We start from the raw sequence: 23,415 nt of genomic DNA, 5'->3' as shown, positions 1-23,415 counted from the left end.
TGGCTTATATCAGAGTATCGATTCTATTTTCAACTGTGAACTTCAACTGAGATATTGATTCACCTACAGTATTTATGGGCTCCAATTTTCATTACGCATCAAGGTTCACTGCTAGTCAGTCAGTAAATAATCGCAGCCCTGACTCATGGGGAACTTTAGGAAGGGAAGTTTCTGATTGGTATATACCTGATTAGACTGTTTCTAGGTGCAGTTTTTAAAGGTAGCAATTTAAACCCCCTTTGATGTAAGTTTGCAGGGAGGGAAAAAAAAGCAATGTCTCAAGCACATGCTCCAACATCCCAAGCAATAGTCCCTTAGCGTTTTAACCCAGAGATGCTTGTTCTTATATGGCAGAGCGGATGAAGACAGCAAGGCATATTTAGGACCAATGCAAGCACCTCCTCTACCACCAAGGGAGTTCTTTTGAAAAAGAGATATTGCGGCCTGAAAGCTTGACCCTGCAATCTGGTTCATGCAGCTTAGAATTGAATGGAGAATCATTCATGGAATTCAATTAAATTAGAAGGGATCCCTACAGCTTGTGAGGTCCCAACAGCCTGCAGGATCCCTGTCTTAGGAAGAACTGAAGGTACATGAGAGACTGAATAATGCCAAAGAAACGAGTGCTAGCTGTAAGCCACACAGATTCAAGAGGAGGTCTCTGGGGATCTGAGCAACAAATTCATATAATTTTGGAGCAGCTTTAGCTACTCAAATGAAACAGAAATGAAGTCCACCTCCTTTGGCAAGTGGTCTGAAAAACTGCCTCATTTAGCAACTCCCTAAAAGCAAGCAGCAAATGAAAAAGGTGTTGGCTTTGATTTCAACCATGGAAAAGGAAATGGGAAGGGACCCAGAATGGTCGTCTAATTACTAGGGATCAGCTCTCCCTAAACTACTCCCAAAAGATGCTTATCTATCTCATTCTTAATACTCATTCATCTCTTCAGCCAGTCTCTTGCAATAAAGGCATGAAGGACTGTGATAAAACTCTTTCCTAACACCCAGCCTTTGTTTCCACCACAGCAATTTAAACCTGGTCTCGTTGCAGGTGCCACAGATATCCTGCACAGACAAATGATGGCTGTTGCATCACCTCTCAATCTTTCCTTGATGACTGCTGCTCCTGATGGCTTTGCAACTCTCAACCATGGCTGTTCCATGGACAGCCTTGAATGGAAACCTACTGGGTACAGTGGTATATCACTCAGGCTCTGCTAATGCAACCAAACCAGTTTTCAGGAAAATAAAATTTTTATGGGGATGGATCTTAAGTTATTTTGTTCGTACCAGACTTCCAAAGCTTCATTTTACTTCTTCACTATCTTTGAAAGATGTCTAAGGATATCATCCAACTCTCCATGTAACTTCTCTACTACAGACCTCTCAGCTTGCAAGCACAGCTTTGAATGACTTCAGCAGCATCACCAAGGAGAGGACTGAGCCTAAGCAGCTATGTGCAAAGCCTGCTAGTCAGTATGTGAAGGAGACCTTTAACAATCAAGTCCTCTGCTACAAGCACACACTTCAAATGAAGGCCAGTCTGTGGGCATTGTGAAAGTTTACTGCTGGTCAGAAGAACAAAGCACCTACAAGTTCAGTGGAGTCAATGAACATTGCAAGAACTTGGCAGAGGGGAAAAACCACATGGCCTCTTTATTATTCCAGTATGGTGGGGAGAGCGTCTACGTGTGGGTGTTTCAAAGGCATTAGAAGCTAGCAGTCCCTAAAAACACCACCGATACCACCTGCATTTCACAGGCATTTTGGTGGTGGAGATCTCCGCCGACCATTACAAACCCCTTGAGCCAAACAGGCCTCCTTAGAAACAGCCTGTTCTAATGCTTCACCCCTGACTGATTTGTTCTTTCCCCTCCAGCCCCAGGGGAAGGGCATAAGAGGCACTTCAGAGATGCAGCCTGATGGATGCAGCCAATGTTCAGAGGTTAGCAATTTTCATTTCAGACTCTGCTACAGCAATACCCACTAAATGGCTACAAATGAACAACTCAGCTTTCTAATAAAAATCACCTGCAAGGCCCTCCTCCATCTCTTCTCTCATTGCAGCTCTTTCACTTCCCTGCACTTAGCTTAAGTGAGTACATGTGCTTTAGCCAACCAGGTGTCAGGAATGAATGTTAAAAGCTAGCAATGCTGAAGGAATCCATTCCTGTTCCTCACTGCCAGTTCATAAATCCTGGTTCATGCTGCTTGGCTGAAAGCTGCTTTTGATGGAAGTGAACGAGGGGATGTGGACAGGAAGAGGTGTTGCAGGCAGAACTGAAAGGAGAATTTCACGGGTACTCAGAGAACTATCTTAATTCTTTGCCTGTTTTCCCACATTTTATCATCCACCTTTTTTTTAATCTGACACTTTCAGTGAACAAAGACCTTAGAGAACGAAAATCTTTGGTCCTTTAGAGAGTGACAGAACATAAATAGTAAAAAACCATCCTGCTGTTTGCTTTTACATACCCAGGAGGGGCTGCACCAAGGGGGTAAAGGCAAGCAATCACTCTCCATGTCTCCTGGTTCCTCAGTCCCCCAGGCTGAGATCAGTCATTAAAGTGTTGTCAGCAGCAGTAGTCCTGGGATGGGAAACTTTCCCAGGAGGCAACAGGTAACTCTGAAATAGGTGAAAGCATTTAATCTTCCCCCTGAAAAAAGCTGCTTCACAGTAAATGAAACTTTCATTACTAAATGTCCCTCACAAAATGGGTCTAGAGCTGCCACTCCCCTCCCACAGCGTCATCGGAGAACATCTTAAGAACTGAAAAGCACTTGCAGAAGTAGCAGGCCAGACACACTGCTAACTTCCTTAAGAGCAGAGTCCTCTGTGCTCACTCTTTCTACATATAGGTCAGCATCTGGCTGTTCACACCCCCAGTTGCCCACAGACTTATCTCCTCGCCATCCCTACCACACTCATCCACCCTCTCACTTCCCAGTGATACTGGGATAATGACTGCTTTGCTCCACATGAGCAATGCGTCCCCGCTACCAAGGAAATTGCATGGACTGACTTTTTTTACTCTCTGCTTTGAAATGCTAAAGCACCATCCTTCAGCAATAGAAGATGTGACATCTGATAGACTAGAGCCTGGCCAGAAGAGACATGCAAGTAAAAGCAGCACTGAGCTTCTCGCTGCCAAGCTGGCAGAGGTCAACGATGCCCCATAGCAGGGGACGCCCCATAGGAGGGGACGGGATGCGCCCTTGAGGATTCCTGACAGGAGCAGACTGCAGGGGAGGAGTTGGAGTGAGAGAGGGAGACAGAAGCAGCAGATTTCCCTAGCAGCAATGCTGACAGGGCGCCTGGGCAGCTGACTTAACAGTGCCACAGAGTCAAAGATAGGAAGCTCAACAAACACAGTGGCATAGAGGCAGCTCAAGACTTTGCAATGGAAATAAAAGCATATCCTGAGGTTCACAGCTCACCCTCAATGGATGCCACTCCAGAGGCTAAGAGCCTGTGGGAGGGACTCTATTTTTGGTCAGCTCATCTTTGCTCTTTTTCCAAGAGATCACAGGCATGAAGAGCTTACCCCATTCTCTTCCTCCAGTCCCCCCTCACTTAGCAAAAGGGTCACAGCTTGATCCTCTCAGCCCAGCTACTACTGGTTCTCTAACTAGCACTGAGCAGGTAAAGCCTTCAGGAGCATGCATCTGGCACCTCTGGCAGAGACCTCAAGCACCTTGCAGGTCCGTAGTACTCTCATGGAAGTTTGGACACAGTAGCACCTTCTGCCTGTTAGCTGCCACTCATCTGATGTTTTAAACATCCTCAGGAAGTGGGAAAGCAACAGGAAGCATAGATGGAGACACTGTTCTTCATCACTTTTTAACATGTCAAGGAGATCAGAGTGGGTGGGATGGGAGAGATGAATTTCTACTAATAGGCAGTTAGTATAAAGGACTGTTTGGATTCATTTAAGAGATTAGTTCCGTTGTTCTTTTTTTAATTGTGAAGCTAGGGTAGGATGAATCACTACTTTAAAGCTATTAATATGATGGACAGTGTTTTAAATCTCTTATCCATTTTAAAAGTTACAATCTAGGTAGGAAATTGGGAGAAAAGCTACAAAGCCCACACAATAAAAAGCAAACAAAAACAAAAAGACACCAACATACACTATTAAGACCCCTAAAGGAAAAAAACAAGAGCTTCATTAGGAGAACAAGGGTCACCAGGATGAACAGCATGTCTAAAGGGGGACCACCTAGTCCTGCAGCTATTAACAAAATGACAAGTGCTGGTTTTGTCTACTTAGGCCTTGCCAAGTTTTTGTTACCAACTGCCCAAGCACTTCCCAAGCCAATGCTCAGTTTTCCAGAGCTACAACAGGCTAAAAACCTCACAAAATGGAAAAAAAGCATGAAGGACACACATTTCCAGACAGCATCACCACTCTGTGCACAGAGAGAAATGCCTCTACATGGAGGCCAACTTGGGTTTGGCCCAGCTGACCAGCTCCTGTGCAGGGCCTGCCAGTCATGGCAGCAGTGTCCAAGCAGAACCGTCTCCGCAGTTCCCAGAAAAGTGGTGCAACTGGAAGTGGTCTGGGGCTGCTCCTGCCACAGGAAAGGGAAAGAGTTGGGGTAGAGCCCCATGGGCAGGAAATGGTCGGGGGACCCTGACCCTTCTTGTTACAGCAACACAGTGGGAGGCGTGGGAGCAGATATTCCCTCCTCAGGGACATTTTCCCCATTATCACTCCCTACCCCTGGCTCCATCTTTTGCTAGACAGGCTTTCCAGGACTAGTACAGGAAAAGTGTACAAACATGGCGTTTCACACTCCCCCTGCAAAATGTCTTCTGTTCTTTCTCCCATCTCTAATGCAAGAGGCTTAGCTAAGGATGCAGTATATGTAATACATGCAGTTTTAAATACCTACTTCATTCATGCTCAAAGCAGAAGTTGCTAGAAGGCAACTTTCCCGATTGGAAGGATGGGGAGTTAGGATTTGGCAGCCAAGAATTTGCTTTTATTCCCGTCTGTCACAGATTCCCACAGAACTACAAGCAAGTCAATCCCAACAACCCAAAAGGCTGTTATCTTATTCACTGTATTTATTTAATGAGATACATATATCTTTCACAGTACATATGACATTAAAGAAAGGATGGTACACTGAATGATTGATATACTGGAACATTTTCTCTGTAAAAAGCAGCCAAGTGTAGAAGTGCTGACTTTTTAAACAGGGAAAGAGCAGATTCTCGAAGGGAGCAAACCCAGCAGTTAAAGATATAAATATCATTAGTGAAGGCTGATACAAAGAGGGGATACAAAAAACAAGAACACCCTACCTCTGTAGTTTCAAGTAAAATTTTAAAAATAGAACTTTATTCAGAAAAAATAAAATAAAAATATAACTATATTTTTAAAAAAATGTATCACAAAACCCTTAGGTATCTATGCAGAGTTGTGATCAAAATTAGGTTTATCTTCAGTATTTATGGTTTAGCATAAGTGAGGAATAGAAAGCAAAACTGTAAATCTTTCTATACAAGACTGCAACCAAGGAGACTGAGGCTTTGTGCAATGGTCCCTACTGCAAACATACCATCAGTATGAACAGGAGAATATTGGTGGCTACTGGACACCTTCCAGTTGTGCTTATGAATAGAAAATCTAAGTTTTCTTCCATTTAATTTCAGAGTCTGAGAGAGCTGGGACAGGAAGAGATCCAACCTGACTTTCACGTTGACTAGCAGCCATTGATTTAGTATTTGTTGATACTGCTGACTTGATCTACAAAAGAACAGGTTAAAAAAAAAATTCCAACACTAAGCAGTCAATGCGTATAAGCAAGCCACAAAACTGAGCTAAAGGTATGAAACTAAAAACAATACTTCTTGGGCTTTTAAGGTCCACATTTCCAAGATCTCTTCTCTATCCAGAATGATATGGAGTATGAAATCCTTTACTCAAACAAAAACTAATCCCGATCTCCAGAAAATTCCCCTAAATGAGATGCACTTCTGATAAACAAGCTTGAGGTGGGAGATGTAAGAAAAATGAGTTGAAAAAGAAAAAAAAAAAAAAAAAAAAAGTCTTTCACTCAACCCTCAAGTCTTCACCTTCTGACAGTCACAAGCCTAAACATGAAAACCCAAGGTACTCAAAATATTCATGGCTAGACAGAGGGGGAAGCTTAACAGACAGAGTTCATTCCAGCCGTTCTTTGTTCACCTGAGTATCCCTTCAAAACCTATCAGGTTATATTGGCATTAACAGCACTGTTAAAAAAACCTTCTTTCGCCTGGTCTCTTCCTTTTAGTGTGTAAGCAAGATACCTTTGTCAGAAACAAAAACATGTCAGAGAGCAGCAGGTTTATCTTACTTCAGTGATCTACCTAAAGCAAAGACGGAGTGGGGGTGGCTGAAGGGAAAATTTACTAATGCTGCAAAAGTGAATTTAAAAGAATATAATGCGAAATCCCAAAGTACTGAACAAGATGACCTTCAGCCACTCCAACTGCGCCTTTGGGCTTTAGCTGCCATTTGTTATTCTCTGTATTTATCTATCCTTTATTTCTCTGTTCTCCAATGGGAAGAGTACCTGTCTTATGTGGATACTGGGACTGGTACTTAGCAGCATTTACAGCCCAAGCCCTCCCTGCTTCCCATCAGCATGGTGCCTAAGACTGCTCTTGTGTGCTGCAAATTCTAAGCAGGAGCCGAAATTGTATGGAGTACAGTGCAGCCAATAAGAACAGTGAAAATCCTTGGTTACCACTAGCTCTACACATTAGCATGTTTTTAGGGGAGGGTGAAAAAAAAAAGTAATCCCAAATCAGCACCTGAATACAGCACCTGTATTCAGAAATACATTTCTGAAAACCTACAGAATTTAGTCCAGATCAAAGATGTTTTCCCCATGAGACTTTTGTTTAAAAATGATAAAGCAAACCACCAGTCAAAGAAAGGGGGACTACAAAGACCTGGGATTACAAATGAACTACTGACCTCCTTCCCACATATGTACAGCCATAGAGGAGATTCATTGTGAAGTTTCAGGGTGGGGTGGGGGGAGCAAGAAGATAACATCAAAAAACATGCTAATCCCCCCTCCCCCTGAAAGTACACTGCAGCCAGGAGTGCCAACAAAACTGAATTCGGAGCCCTATGTCTATGTGATCAGCACAGCAAACAGAGCACAGTTACAATAACAGCCAGCAAAGAAACATAGTAATTCAGAGCATCTGCAACCTCTTTAATCTTGGAAGTACTATCACTGGTATATTAGTGTTTCAGCACATGCACGCATACCTGGTGTAGTTAAATAACAGGAAATGCTATCCGGTGCCTCTCTTTCACAGAAGAAAGAAAAAAAAAAGACACCTTAAAGCTACGGTTTGCAGGGGAACGAACACTCTCCAGTCCTCTTCTTTCCCCACCACCATAAAGAAAAAGAAAAAATCGTATCTAACAGCTCTCAGCACAGTAACCCATGCACCATCTGCAGACTAAACTACCTTTCTCCCCCAGGTCTGAGCATGCTCTGTCTGTCGGCAGTGTCCTATCGCTCCAGCTGGCTCACCTCAATTTGTTAGCCTCCCAGAGGTCAGCCTTGCATGCAGGATGATTTGCTGCAGTATTCCTGCAAATCCCCAACGGGCAGCCACACTGAAACAAACACCATGGTGCTGTTTCACAAAGCTGAGCATGCCTTGGGAGACAGGCGGTAAACTGGTTTGGGGGGGGTGACACATTTTAGAAATCCTGCTTTTGAGTATCATTGCTACTGCCACTACTACTCTGAACATTTCACACAAAAGAACAAAACAATAGGAGAGAAAGGAAAAAAATGCCCCTTGCTAGAGGACACGAAAGCCATTCGGCATGCTTTCTAGCAATTCCCTTGGCACCAGGGAAGCAATTTCCCAGGTGTGATGGTCAGCAAATGGCTTAGTATTGAACAAGGCTGTGAGTGCCCTCCTTCAGTGACCTGGGGAACGGAACAGTATTTTCAAAATGAAGTTATGTTTTACTGTGAAAATACGTAATTCCTAAACACAAAGGCACAAAAATGGGCCAGGAGCTTATAAAAGAGTCTATTCCTGCATACAAGCTGAAGGTTGTGGAGGCGAAAGTGTCTTATACCAACCTTCTCAGCAGAGCTTGAACCTGTAGGGACTGAGCAGCTTCTTGAAGATGGCAAACCAGGTGGTACTGGCTGGAAACTTTGCAAGTCCTAATCCTGCAACTGGATCTACATGTGGGAACAGAAGATCAGCCCAGTTCTGCCGACGGCACTCACCAAAAGGCTCATGGCAGGGCAGGAAGTTACACCACCGAACACAGTTATTAGGAGTGAGATCCCAGCCCTATAGGAACATACTTGTAGATAGATCACAAGCAAACATATAATGCTCGCTGCAAATGTGTTGTCTGTATATTTGCAGGATTCATATTGTTGATTATCTGGGAGGCTTTTTCCCTTTAAGTCAGACTTAACAGGTGAAATAAGAATGATGAAAAAGAGGAAATGTTCTCTAACACCCACATGTACGCACATGGCTATACATTTAGAATAGACTTTTTCAGTTGGAAGGGACCTACAATGACCATCTAGTTCAACTGTCACACAGATACTCTCAGATGAAGAGCAACCATTTTATATAAGAAAACAGAGAAAAGAATCCCTAGGTTTTTGCTCATGGCAGGGATTATCCTTACTGCCAAAATGAAAAAGTTCAAACGGCTCTGCATTAAAAAATGCAATTAGGTAAGATACGGGGTATTCAAAACTCTCTTCTAGGAGAGTCTGGCAGCTACAAGGTTTAGCATGTTACCTAAACTCTCTCTCTAAATATGCATCACAAACTTGTGTATCCAGCTTCTTACCTTCTCCAAATCATGCTGGAAGTCATATGAGGGAGGGGATAAGTGGATTTACAGCATCTGTGGTGGTTCACTGCACTATGGAGTCACGCTGCCTGGGCTGTTTACTGTTGACCAAGTCTGCAGTCACTCTGTCTATGAACAACCCCTGCTTGCTGTGTGACCCCAGCCCTGAGAAACCTTCTGTTTCCATGCAAGAAGGCAAAGCAGCCCTGCCAAATTTATCTGTGGCAAGTGACAGGCTAAAACATTTGCAGGGCAGTGAGGGGTGATACATTTTGAATCAGAGTAGCAATAGAGCACAATACCAAGTACTGCAATACCCTACAACTTTTGGGGCAAGGGTCCACCAGTGTTTCAAGTTATTACAGGTGACAGGTCCCTCATTCACCAAGTACCCTGACCTTACTGAAGTCAGGGCTCCACCCTAGAGGAGGCCACTTTCATGCAGACAACCTGCAATCAAGGACTTTGGTATCTTCTCCTCCTCTCTCCCAGCCCAGAGATTGACTGCCTCAGAACAAGCATGTCCCTCATTCAGCTTCTCCTGCCTGATGCAGCAGAGGCAGCACTTTCTCCGATATAAGACGAAAACAGGGTAGTCCTGAGGCAGAGATCTGGTGAAACTGGGAGGCACAAAGCAGCCCCAGGAATATCACAACTTGTTCTGTGCAGGACACAAGACCCCCAGCCTGAATACAGCCACCATCAGAGCTGAGAAATGTGGGTGTCATTCAGCATCACACATGCTTAGAAACACAGTAATACCATGGAATTTATAGCCTTGGGTTTCTGGCTGCCAGTTAAAAGCCAAATACAGAAGAAAAATAAGCTGAAAGAAACAAAGAATAAACCCAAATAACATTCTGCAAAATTGACAAAAGGTTCTTGACAACACTAGACCTTCAAAAATAAGCCTGCCAACATGATGAATAAATACAACTGTTCTATCTACTAAACTAGGACATCACAGAAATAAAACAGACATTTTCTCTCTCCTGCTCTGGAGTGCTGCTTTTACACCTCTGCCTTCTTGGTACAGAACAAGCAAAATTGTTCTGGCCCACTTGGAAACATTAAAAAGCACTAGGATTGACAGGACAAGGTGACATCTACCTCAGTACCCTCCTTTCCAGGCCTGTGCCACCTCTTCCCACCAATTCAAGGTGGACTTTGAACTACAGCATGAGCCTATGCCCATCCTGAGAGGATCGCAAAGGGACACTGGTCGATCACAGCTGCTTGGGGGAAATGAGAAAAAAAAAAAAGAGCAAATAGAGATCCCCTCCTTAGCAGGCCCACCCAGTGTCCCCAGCCTGTCCTGTCAGAACTAAGGATATCCTGAGTCACCCTTCTCTTTTTAGCTCATCTCACTGCCCTCTGGCCCCTCTGAACGCAAAGGTGCTGTCTCGTGTGGAACAAGTCAGATGTTTTTCCTCTGAATTTTGAAAGATAAGGCGTGGAGTTAGATTTGTAGCTGACTTCACTTAAGAAAACACATCTTGACTTTGTGTTTTCTGCGCTTTGGAAAGCTCCACTGCATGACCTAGCTTCCACTGATGCTAACGGACAGCCTTTCCACTGACTCCCCAGAGCTTCAGTTCTGGTTAGGGACTTTATCAGTGGGACCTCTGATAACCCAGAGACACCATGCTGGGTTCCTCATCCTAATGAAGCTTTGACTTTAATGGAGAAGAAAGTACAATGTTTACAGACTGGTCTTGTATTTATGAGTAAGCTTCTTATCTACTCCTGAAATGAGGTATATGCATAGATTTCACAGGTAAAATTTATCACATCACATGAAGTTGGGTAGTTTAATCCCACTCCTGAAGAGGGTCCTATTGTCAATCTGCCACACCACAAAGTAACTGAACAAAACTACATCATTAAGGGGAGAAAAAAAACATAATCAAATAAATCCAGCAACTCTGAAATAATCACTGTCTATTACTACTGAACAATAAAGAACTGAGAGTGGCAGTCCCAAGCTCTTCTCAAACAGTCAGCACCACCAGCCTACTGCAAGTTGGTGAGGTTTGAACAGGTTGTCTTCACTCAGAACTAAGATTTTGATAAATATTTAATCTCTCTCATAAAGTTGCAGCCTCCAAAAACAGCACCACCAAAGAAAAACAATTAACATTTTTAGAACTCCTAAAAAGCAGTACAGCACAAATAAAACTCATCAAGCTAGCAAAGAAGTCTGAATAGATCCCTCTTGGTTTAAGACTGACAAAGAGCAGGTAAATCATTATTTACTGAATCTTTGCCTTGCATGTATATGTTGCAGGGGTGCCTGCGTCATTCTGAGTTACAGCATTTATTATTTATAGTCCCAGAAGTATGGTCTACAACAAATTTTTCTTCCTGCAGTGCTTTTGAACCAAAAGTGCATCTCAGCTTGCGAGCACAAAAAAATTTCATGCCTGAACTGACAAAAAAGAGTCCTTGTATTGATAAATACACAAGGAGACAAAGCAAGCATTAGGTTTCTGGACATCAAGATTGGGACTCCACACAAAGATGATGGCATTTTGATTCTGCAGAAGCTAACACTAAAACTGATGTCAAAAGGACCAGGACTTCAGGCAAATATTGAAAATTCCTAAGCAAGAATATACTTTGACAGGGGAAAAGGTATTTTTTGAAGAGTATCTCAAAGACCAAATCCCACTTTGCTCAACTGCTTCAAGCATGACATACTCCCAGGCTTAAGAGATGCAGGATGCAAGTTTTACACAAATATTAGGTTTACAAAGGTGTAAGTACGATAAAACACATTTTACACACACACACACACTTAGGTTACATGACTCTACATCAACCTGACAAATTCATAGCTATTTATTCTCCTCCACAGATAAGTGCATATTTTATACATATAAAATATATACATGTTACGGAAAAGCACACTATTTCTCAAATGCTAAAATATTCACTCTAACAATCCCTTCATCCCCATTAGGATGGATCCTACCCTAGGGTCACTGCAGGGACATAATGGCCTGCTCCTGCAGCTGTATGCAATGTGTGTTCAGATGAATGGCACTGGAGAGTCACTTGCTAGTTCCCAAGACAGGAGATGGCTTTGGTAGCTGTTCTGACTCAAGTTAGGTGTCACTTGTGCTGTTTCAGGTTCCCATTTTGTCATAAGCAATGACAGGTCAGCAGGGTGACACAGATAAACCAATTCCCTCTCCTACAGCTATGCCAACTGCGTACCTACAAATGTAATTAGTGCCAATGTGCCTGTAAAGGAAGCAGAGATAATTCATGCTCATAAGAGCAGCTTGGTAAGTAAATGATGTTCACCTAGACCAACATGAGAAACCAAGGGTAAAACATTGCCTGCAAGACCCCTGGGTATTGCTCATGGCCTCACCATGGTGCTTCCCAAAGCCCACTACTTGTTAACTATTTTTGCCTAGGTGGCAGTAAGATTGTCTGCCTTCTCTCAGACGACACTTTAGTATTAGGCCTTTATCACCTGAAGAAACACATCTCCCATTTTACAGATGAAAAGATTGAAACTGTCAAAGGGATCTGGGTAGGACACACCACACCAGCAGCCACAACAATGGCAGCAGCTTTCTGTGAATAACCCACCAACAATCACCCTCTTGTGTACCCGAAGGTTGTATTCACGATCCCATGGGCTCCAGGGCTGAAGGCAGGAGTCAGAGCCTCCAAGTTCTCAGAAGACAGTTTAAATATGATAGAGGACAGGAAGGATAAAGTTATCAGCTCTGTCACTGTTGCTCTGAAAGAACTGCTGGTGGAGCAGCCATAAGCCTGACATGCTCTGCTCTCAGCACACCTTCCTCCCATCTTCTACCCCCATCCACACTTGCCATGCAGAGGGCCATGTGGCCTCCTGCATGCCTGAGAGACCCCCAGCAGCCACAACTTAGCCTGAAGCTGGAGGTCCTGTCAGCATGGAGAAGGGTGGAGGAAAAAGAAGAGAGCCTCTTTTTCCTGTCTGTTGAGACAAACAGGGTAGTCACAACCAGTAAGTCTCACAGACATCTTAGGAAATTAAGATGCTAACACCACAGCAAGACATAGCTGTTGAAAGGAAAAACAAGGTATGTAAAAGAAGAGAAATAACAGAAATACAAACTTGCATTTTAGGCTAAACAACAGAACTGTCAGGCACTTTGACAGATCTGTAGGGGTGAACAGCTAACAAGTGTGTGGAAGTATCCAAAGGACAGGGCTTAAGATGTCCAAGCATTTCACTCCTTTATTGGATTATGCACCCATTTGCAAGTGGGCTGCAGTTCCAGAACTGATGAGAACATCTCAGTTCACAAGCAGAATTACAGCAGGACTGTTCCCTGCAGCTGCCTTTGCCCTAAGCTTCCACTTTCTGGTATGTTCAGAGACTTTGTGCTTTCCTAAAAACCCTGAAGCACTGTCCTGGTTTCAGCCGGGATAGAGTTACTTTTCTTCCTAGTAGCTGGTATAGTGTTGTGTTTTGGATTTAGTATGAGAATAATGTGATAGAACACTGATGTTTTTAGTTGTTGCCAAGTAGCGTTTATACCATGTCAAGAATTTTTCAGCTTCTCAGGCCCAGCCAGCAAGAAGGCTGGAGTGGCACAAGAAGTTGGGAGGGGATGCAGCCAGGACAGCTGACCCAAATTGGCCAAAGGAGTATTCCATATCATATGACATCATGTTCAGTATATAAACTGGGGGGAGTTGGCCAGGAGGGGCAGATCGCTGCTTGGGGACTGACTGAGCATCAGTCAGCAGGTGGTGAACAACTGCATTGTACATCACTTGTCTTTCTTGGGTTATATTTCACTCTCTTTTTATTAACTTCCTTTTTGTTACAATAATTACTATTATTATACTTTATTTTTTATTTCAATTATTAAGCTGTTCTTATCTCAGTCCACAATTTTTACTTGTTTCCAATTCTCCTCCCCATCCCACTGAGGGCAGCGGGGGAGGAGTGAGTGAGTGGCTGCGTGCTGCTTAGTTGCTGGCTGGTGTTAAACCATGACAAGAACCAAAACCTACAAACCAAAGTCCTAGTACTTCATGGAAAGAACTCCACAAGAAAGCAACAGCAGCATCTACAATCTTGATCAAAACGGCAGTTTCGATCCAAGCTGGAGCGTGTGCTTCAATTAGCCAGTCTCTGACAAATGCCTGGAGGTACCTAGCACAGCAGCATGACAGGAATGTAGTTCAGAGCCAAGGTGAAGGAGAATCTAAATCAAATCAGGGGAAATAAAAAGGTTTACTGCCATTTTGAGTCCCAAAATTGCAAACAGATTGTTTTACCTCCAATGCCCCCTTCAGCCACACCTGTACACCACAGCCTCGCATTTTAAAAGGTACAGCCAGCATATAACCCAACCCTATTCATATGATAGTAGTGTAATATCAACAACTGATAGGAACACAGTTACTGGATACTCCTCCTCTAGTGCAACCACTTAGACTGATGCTAAGGGAGCACAAAACATCCATGTTCTGGGTTGGCAGCATATCCCAGAGGTGCTAATATTCACATGAAAATTCAGAACAGAGCGTAAAGTCTCACAAATCATCTAAAATAACTTATACTGGAAGAAAAAAAAAAAAAAAAAGAAAAAAAAAGGGTATTTCCTGACAGCATAGGCTATAGGACTGAAAAGTGTCTGCTGGCCAATTTAAACACTTCTTTAAAATTGTTTTTCGATTAGTACTTAAATACCCTAGTCTGATTTTCTCTGCGGAAAAGAACAATTCTTACCTTGTCTCTCATCTGATTACAGTATCATCAGAGGGCCCAGCAGAGCAGTAGTAACACATGGCTGTGGGCCAGGCATTTACTGTTTCGAATGTTGCTCTGAGGGCTACCACTGCTACTGACAGTGGGAAGAGAAGAAAGCAATATGAATCATCTTTCTCGGCTTCAACGTGAACCACTGCATGCAACAGGGAAAGTGTGATGAATACACTGAGTTACTTGTACAAAATCATTCCAACTCCTCCAGGTGTCATATGCAACAATTTACAGTTCAATAGCTAGGAAGAACTTCTTCATGCCCTTGGCAGCTTGAAAATTCATGGAAGGACTACTGAATCTAGGCATATTTATCAAGGGCACAGCAGCAAGAAGAGGTTCAAGCCTGATTTGAGGGTGGGGTTTTTTTGTATAAGACTTGCTGTTATATTTATTTGAACAGTAATAGAAAATAAGGTGGTTAATTTTTGCCCCATAAATCCCACCAATAAATCAATGCATCATTTCTCCACAGCCCTCTCATCCCACCTCTGTGGAGGTTACAACACTCCCATAAATAGCTGATAGGACATTTAATACACACAAGAAGGTGAAAGTTTCAGACAAAAAGCAGAAAGCATCTGTTGGGAGAGAAACATCTGCAAACGTACCAACATAGTTGCTATTCACTGGTGGCCCTTAGATGATGGAAGATTCCTTACCCAACCCTGGCACAGCAGCTCATTTCTGTTTCCTTCCTTCCCACTGGCAAGATCTGCTGCCTCTGTGGAGTCAAATGCTGAGTCAAGTATTTGGCAATGAAAATCTCTTCAAATAACTGAAATGTGACCTGACTGTCACTGAGAGAAGAGCAACATCAGACTGATAAACCAACTGCTGTATAAAACAACTCCACTTAAAAACATCTGCCCCCATTCATTATATACAGCTCTGGATCCATGTGCAGATAATTGCAAGGACAAGAAAAGAGTGGTCTTTCAGCTACTTTATGCAGTATTTCAAGACATCAAGGGCACTGGAGGCAGCATCCTACATCAAGATGTGCTTCTCTACCTCTAGACTTCTGCTAGCATTGCTGCTGATGTAGCCATTCCCCACTGAGGCCATCTAGCCATTATGAAAACCCTGCAACATTACCCAAGCACAGGGAGGGTTGGAGCAGGTCTGAAGCCTCTCACTTGCAAAGAATTCCCAAGATGAGATGTAGTAAAAACATATGTGCTGACACACCTATCATCATCAAAGAGAAAGGTTCTTGTGACCTTGGAGAAAAGACTAAAATATACATCTATATCGGCCATAGGCAGCAAGACCCATTCCAAGTCTGGAGGGGTCAGAGATGGAGGGCATACATCATCCCAGGCAGAACCTTCCTGCCTTGGCTTGTCCAACTCCACCCGCTCCATGGCAGAATGATGTGCTTATCTGTCCTGGAGGCCAACAGAAACAGTCTGCTGAGGTAGCCAACACTTCTTCCAAGGCAAAGGGAGCCACAAAAAGCTCCTCTTGCAACTGTGAAGACTCAGATCTGCATCTGTATTAATGCAGCAAGTATCTGAAAGGAGAAAGCACACAAGTTGGAGGCTGAGGACTGACTAGAAAACAGCCATCTTGCTAAGTGACTTAAGGTTACACAAAATAACCACCATTTCTTTACCATCAAGGTGATGAAGTATACTAAAATAAAAACTAAAATATACTAAAATAAACCCCCTCTTCTTTAATTTGCTTAAATATATTCAAGGCTTAAAGACAAGCATGTACCTAAGAGCCCTGTGTTCCAATGGGACAAAGACATGCACATAAATTCAGCAAGGACTAGAGAACTTTTTGTATAATGACTTGACTTTGTGACCTCTGTGCTAAATATATATATGTAGGTATATAATACATATGTATGACTAGTACAAAATTCATATAAAAGATTACAATTAGTATACAGACTATCTATTGCTCTTAAGGTTTACACCTGCATTAAAAGATGATTAATCAGTGGTTTTATAAATTTAAATTAATTTCAATAAGCTGCTAGCTTCCCAGCTTTAGTTTTATACCTTTGACACAACTGTAACACAGTCAGAAGCCAAGAAGCTGCAAAGGCATATATAAACGTGCGTGAAGCTGTCCCAGATAACCTTACAGGACAAGGGAAGGGAAGAGCAACTCCAATCTTCCTTTTCTATTAACTCTCAGGTCTCTGCATGAACATGCGTAATAACCTAAGTAGTAAAGAACAAACAGCCAGAAGCAAGGAGCAAGGGTAAGAACAAATCATTAAAAAGTGATAAGCCCCAAGGGCCCTAACTTAGCTAAAGGCAGTAAAAATGCACACGCACAGGAAACCACCTCATGTCTCCTCAAAATGAATCTGGTCATATAGTTTTAGTGCTGAGTAAGTGACTACCTCAGCATGACACCAGAGTGTCTATTAGAAAGGACAATATTTCACCTATGTGCTTAGAGGTCTGATAACCTATTTTCCCAGGTGTGCATCTCCCTCCTTCTGAAAGAGGAAATTACACAGCAAATTAATCCTTGTGCACCTTTTTATTTTCCACCTCTTCCCTCCCTCCCTCCACTCCTCCCATCTATTGTGAAAGATAAATGGGAAAATATTGAAATAAAAATTGAAATAAATTCACAACAGCAGGAACAGCCTGAGTCTGGTTTGGGTCATGCAACTAAGCTTGTGATAAGGTAAGTCAGTGCAAAAAAAGAGGTCATGAAACTGGTGTCACACACCTTTCTGAAGTGGGCTTTTTGTCCACATGTGTATGAGTGAAAGGCTAATCTGCCCAGGGACCAAACACTGTAAACTAGTCTTCCCAGCGCAAAGGGATTTCAATTCACAAACCAAAAACATCCCACCCAATTTACATTACAAGTGGCCAGCTGGGAGAGGGGAAACCAACAGCAAACTAAGCCACAAAGCAATTCACAGCTAACTCATTTCCAGTGCATCAGAGGCTCATCAGTGACTGCCCCATGCAATGGACTGTGGTCACCTGGTAACTACATTTGACTGTATGCTTGCCAGAAGCAAACGCAAAACCCCATCACATCCAGGGAATCACTGATGATACAAAGCATTACTCTTCAGAAGAGGGAGTGCAGCCCCTACACCCAAACTAAATAGGGCTTTTTTTCTGGTACAAAAGAAGAGAGAGACCCACATAGTTCCAAATACCTTCAAGGCATTTGCAATTGCCAAAGTATTTTACACAGACTGTGCTTAGATGCTTCATTGGTCACCAGTGATCCAAAATTCACATACAGCTTAAAACTATACATGGGTTTCTGATCTTAAAGAAATCAGGGTCTAAACTCTCAGTTGTGTACCACTCTTCGAACAAAACACATTCACACTAGTACACAACTGAAGGGAACCAAACTGTCAAGAATAAGTGTTACTCAGAGAAGAGTAGGCAAAAGTGGGCCCTAAAACATAATGGGTGAAATTCTCCAAAAGCAATGGAAAACCCACAGCATGGCTTTGGGAAGAATGTAGCAGAAACAACCCAGACAAGCTGGTTTTGAAGACTGGAGGCTCCGAGACGTGGGACCAAAGCTTATTTTTCAGTGCTAGCCAAACAACTTCATAAAGGAATCTTTTAAAAACTATATGGTCTACCGATTACTGTATCAGAGAGCATAAATAGGTGAGTAATAAAGATCTGTTTGCAAGCCCACTTCATACAAGAGGTACATAGAACACAACTAGGAAACTCATTTCCTTGGCTTCATGCAAGCATGGTCCTAGTATCTACACAGCTCTAAGCTGAAGAAAGAGATGGTCCTCTGAAATAGAAGTAGCCTATGCCAAATTTACACAACAAGGACTTCCAAGCAAGGACCCAAATCCCAGAATTCAGCCCCTCTTTGCTCCTTGAGCAATAAAGCAGCAGGCAGATCAGACTTGAGACATCTTTTCCTGCTAGTTACATGATAACAGTTTAAAACAGAGTTTAATCACACCCACTGTCTCTCAAGAGAAAAAAATATACATGTAACCAAATTGTTAAGGTAAACCAGTAAAAAGATGGAAAGGAAATTAACACTATATACAAAGAAATCTTTGCAATCAAAAAATGAAACCATTTTTATTGAGAATTACATTTTCTCCATTGAACTTTGGCAAGTAAACTAGATGGTACAAAAAACAATTTTTCACAAATACAAAAATCCTTTCTGTTATCAAATAAACTCTTATTCCTCTAATTTTTAATCCCCATCTCCTTATACACCATCTCCACACAAGAACCAAGCAATCCTTGTTTAACATCAAAATGTCCCTTGGCCCCTTTTTACACGTGTGGTCTTCAGAACATCTAGCAGCTGAAGAAGGGGCATCTGGATGCAACTGTGCGGAGTCCAGCTGTCAATAATTATCTATATCTCTGTTTCAGTTTTATAAGGCAGAGCCAAAAGCCAGGAGAGAGGAAGTCACTTGAATGTGTGTTTTGAAAGGAAAAGGCGAAATATTTTACAATGGAAAAGGGAAATGTCAGTTGGTTCAGTTGTAAGAATTGTGCAGCACAGCCTCTCATAGGTATAGCAAAGCAAGCTTTGGTGCACAAGACAGTCAAATGGCAATGGAAGCTGCAGGCAAGATGGGAAAAGTTAGTGAAACTTTTCAGCTGTCAGTGAAAAAAGCTTTAAAGGGGAAAATTATTGAGGCCTTCACTTACAAAGCATTTCTAAGAAAAACTTCTAAGTTAAGTCCAAATAGCCAACTATACTTAAACTCAGGTGTGTCTCTTCTCAAACATAAACAAAGCAAACTAAAAGAATATGGAAGACATAGAACTGAAATAAAGGGAAAGAAGAAAAGAAACAAGTAGGAAGGGAATAGAGAACAAAAAGAAGACACGCTTGGACAAAGGATGTACAGCAAAGAATGTGTAACCCTCAAAGACTGCTCCAGAGAAAAAAAGACCAGACTTGGAGATTATCTTTTTGATCTGTGTTTATCAGTAAAGCACCAAGGAATTTTCAATCATGAGCCTGAGACCTCATTGCACTGTATGAAGTAAATCAAATCACTTAAAACACAGGAGATGGATGTGAGAACTGCAGTGCCAGCTGCAATACTCTGGGACCAGTTGGAGGTAATTCAGCGAAAACGAACAATGCTATAAAATTAGCACATCAGGTAAACTCAGCCCCTATCTCCCTTTTAGGGCCTCAAGGATGCAAGAGGGATGACATCTAATTCAGCACCAAAACCCCCAAGAAAAACATTCCCATCTGTACACAAAAATGATCTCTCCCCTCCCAGTTAGAATGCAAGCTCAAATCCAGCAGGAAGTGGGTAGACAACTTCACACCACCAGAAGCACACAGACAGCACCCAGAGCATACACTGCTTCCTCAGAAAGCACACATGCCATTAAATTCAAAGGAGCAATAAACATGGCATGAAAATGAGCTAAAGTGGAGGAAGGAAAACAGAGCCAAAAAGAGTGCTTCAACTAAAGGACAACCAGAATAAGAACAGATCTAGACCACTCTGCCTACTGCACACTGCCATCAGCAGCCAGAAAAAAACCCAGTCCTCCTTTAGACACTTTTCCAAGAGGTTTCTTTCTCAGGCTGGTGGAGAGCAAGCCAGTGTACAGAGCTTTGGTTCAAAGGCTTTTACACTGGGCAGGAGGGAAAGGGGTTGAATTGTAAATTATTGAAAATTTCTACATATTTCCCTGTTAGCAAGAGAGGAAAAGTTATGCACTCCCTTGTAACATCCTCAGTCTCTTTGAATGCTTCAGCCCGTCTAGGCAGAAGCACCACACTACCGTACCACCTACTACAGACAAGGTGTTCTGCTCGCGGTTAGCAGACATGGACAGAGTGTGAAAAGTGAGGAGGGGAAATGGATAGATGCACTGTAAGGTAGCAAATGCCAAACCATTAGGGTTTCCATCTACACCAGTTCACACTGTAGAGTCAAGGACAGTAATGCAGAAGAGCAACACCTCCACTACTCACAGGTTGCTCTTCCAGGTGACTGGAAAAGGCTCATTTCCTTTTCCTACTTACAGCCACTAAAATAAATCAATCCTCCTTTCATAGCAAGAGCTTTGCTTACCCCACATAGCATGGTGACAGGTAGATACACCCAATGGAAGCAATGCTTGTGCTTAGATTCAAGCATGTGCTTAAGTCTTGGCTGGATCAGCACTTCCAACCACGCATCCTTATAGGCCAAGGATTTGCATTCTTGTCTTTCCAGGACATGTAATTTATCATTCTGCCTGTGATAAAGGATGGCATCACCCTGTTTGTGTCTCTTGGTCTCAGTACACTGCAGAAACAAAAATATAGACTTCTCAATAGCAAGGTGGAGGACACCAATATCTCTTTCCCCCTCTGATAATTTAGCTATAGCATATCATCACCAGGCTTGTATCAGAAAAAGGTGAAAAAGACTCAAAGGGAGATGGAAAAAAAGTGGGGGAAAGGATACTTACTGGACTAGAAAAACAAAAAAATCCATTTGCAGATCACATATGAAAAGAACTTCTATATTAAATGTGATCTCAGAAGAACTGACTAGGATAAATCCATGTGCGGTTCCAGGTGTTTCAGCCTAAATAGGGAAAATACACATTACTCTGAGTTTATGAAGGGCTTAGTTTTGTCAGTACTATTTATACACACTTTCTTGGTTCATTGCAGATGTAACGCTTATACTGTACACACGCTATAAACACAAAATGCACAGCAGTGCCTTTATGTATCACAGAAACTAGATTTTAAATCAACAGACTTGAGTGCTCACTGATTTTAAAAGACAATAGCTCCCTATTTTTTAGCACGTTTCTAAATTATATATGGGCTGTGTATCCTTCCAGACAAATGAACACTGATAAATTATGTTCTGTCTCTAGCCAGGCACTTCAAATAATCTCCTCCCTCCCACCTCCTCATCACATGAAATAAAGATGAAGCACTGCACAACATCAGTCACATTGCAGATCCATTCAGTAGCCACCTCTTCCTGAAACAACAGAATAGAGATGTGTCAAGATCTTCATCAGTCTCCACTATCAGAAGCTGAAATTTTTGCTGCAACGGACTCGGGCAACCCATGAGAGGGTGCTGGCTAGTACATGCCCTACACAGCCAGCATTATGCTAGACTGCATCCAGCTCCTCTCACAAGTTTCTCCTAATGCAATTGCTCTCCTTCCTAACTGACTGGCATCTTTTATGCCTGGACAAGTGATTTCAGCTACATCTATGGACTGTGATACGTTTAACAAACAGCACAGTGTGCTCCATGACCTGGCTGCTCCCCAGCCACGTACCTGGGGGAATGCTGCTTGTAGTATTAAGCCCACTGCATGTGCTTGAGCACACACATCCCATTTCTGACCTGCTTCATTACCCTTTTCCCAGCAAGCTTGCCCAGAGTTAATTTAATGCATTTAAGGACTGAAGACCAGCCTCACCTCCCTGCAGTGCTATCAAACACGTTACAGGCAGAGAATTTGGCCATATTCCATCTATGGGGGTTCCTCCAAAGTCCACTTCTTCTGGCAATAGCTGAGCTGATGCTTGATCAGTATGAGAACAGTGCTCCATCCAACACAACCCACCATCACCACGGAGAGCTGCTGTACCCTCACACTGATCTTTGCATACCCCAGTCCCTTCCCTACAACAAGCACAGGAGCTGGATCATTTCCAAGTCTCCTTATTTGATAGTCACAAAGTATGGAACTGCAGAAAATCAGAGTATGAAACAGTGGTTACTTTTTCCTGTATTCAGGCTCTACTGGCCTGGTCAGCTTAACACGTTGTCTCTCTACAGCTACAGAAGGGCACTCGCATTTCCCAGGCCAGGAAGTAGCACTGAGAAGACACAGGAATAAGTGGATGCAAGTAAATGTTTTCCAGCTTCTTAGCAAACTGCAAGAGTCCCATATGCTTGGGGACTGTCATCTTCAGCTTCAAACCTCCATGGAAGAAAGTTTTTTGCCTTTCCAAGGGTGACTTCCAACTTCATCAACATTTAGGCAGGATCTAATGTGCAGGCGGCCCAGTATAACCACCATGGCTTTGAGAGGGAGAAGAGAGGAGAGTCTGCATTCAGAACCACACCTGGATGTGCCTTTGCAGTGCAATCCCATCTCTGTTTACAAACAGGCTTCCTTCCAAGCCATTCATAAGTACCTGTACTACGCTTTCTACCAGTGCTATATAAACTAAGAACCTTTAAAGTTCAAACACAAATCAATTCTTTACTGATCTGGCCAATTAAGAAATGAAGAATGATAAGTTGTGAAATTTATCTTGTCACCAGCCTAATTGCTACTTGGGGTTTCAAATTATGGCAGAAAAAACAACGAACAAAACTGAACTGTTCATAGCTTGTTTTGATTCTGGTTTATGAAGTACAGCATTATCTTTGTCAGTGTGTGAAGAAATGCAATTGCACTGTGGACCTTTACATCAGAAAACCCTGCTTTAGTTAATTATTTGAGTATTAAACCAGCAAGAAAAGAATTACTATAGTTATTTCAGAGTTGCTTATTGCTTTCATATATGTGATATATCTGCAAAGGTGAATACTAATTTGCCAAAAATCTTAGTTCATTACAGAATTATTAGGGTATTAGGATTCAGGATTAGGATACTGGGATACTACAAGTAATAGGATACCTGGTGGTACCCTAATATAAACAGAAACATTTTGAGATCTCCTTTCTAAGGAGGGACTGGGGAAGGATTGAGGAGTAAAGGAGGAAGGAAAAGCTGCAACTTAAATAAGTGTGAGAGTGTCTACAGAGAGTTAAGGAGAGAGAAAGATTAAGTG

General features: G+C 42.5%; 2 protein-coding genes across 7 annotated transcripts in view; one reads left to right on the top strand and one right to left on the bottom strand.

Moving 5' to 3' along the window:
- ZNRF2 (zinc and ring finger 2) overlaps window positions 1–23,415 on the top strand; it is a 568,219-nt gene that overhangs the window by 239,804 nt on the left and 305,000 nt on the right. The window lies entirely within an intron of this gene.
- Window positions 1–23,415, bottom strand: part of POMGNT2 (protein O-linked mannose N-acetylglucosaminyltransferase 2 (beta 1,4-)) — a 34,038-nt gene that overhangs the window by 3,271 nt on the left and 7,352 nt on the right. The window contains exon 2 of one of the 4 annotated variants that reach the window (XM_049817304.1): window positions 2,476–2,626. The exons of 2 other annotated variants lie outside the window; for them this stretch is intronic. The gene's annotated coding sequence lies outside the window, so the exon portion shown is untranslated. Of the gene's footprint in view, window positions 1–2,475; window positions 2,627–7,277; window positions 7,472–23,415 lie in introns of those variants that run through there. One more of the 4 variants, XM_049817305.1, reaches the window with a different exon arrangement.

Source organism: Accipiter gentilis, chromosome 14 (genome assembly GCF_929443795.1).
Source record: "Accipiter gentilis chromosome 14, bAccGen1.1, whole genome shotgun sequence".
NCBI classification, from domain to species: Eukaryota; Metazoa; Chordata; class Aves; order Accipitriformes; family Accipitridae; genus Astur; species Astur gentilis.
Note: the sequence above shows the minus strand (reverse complement) of the source record. Positions and strands in the feature narration are given on the sequence as shown.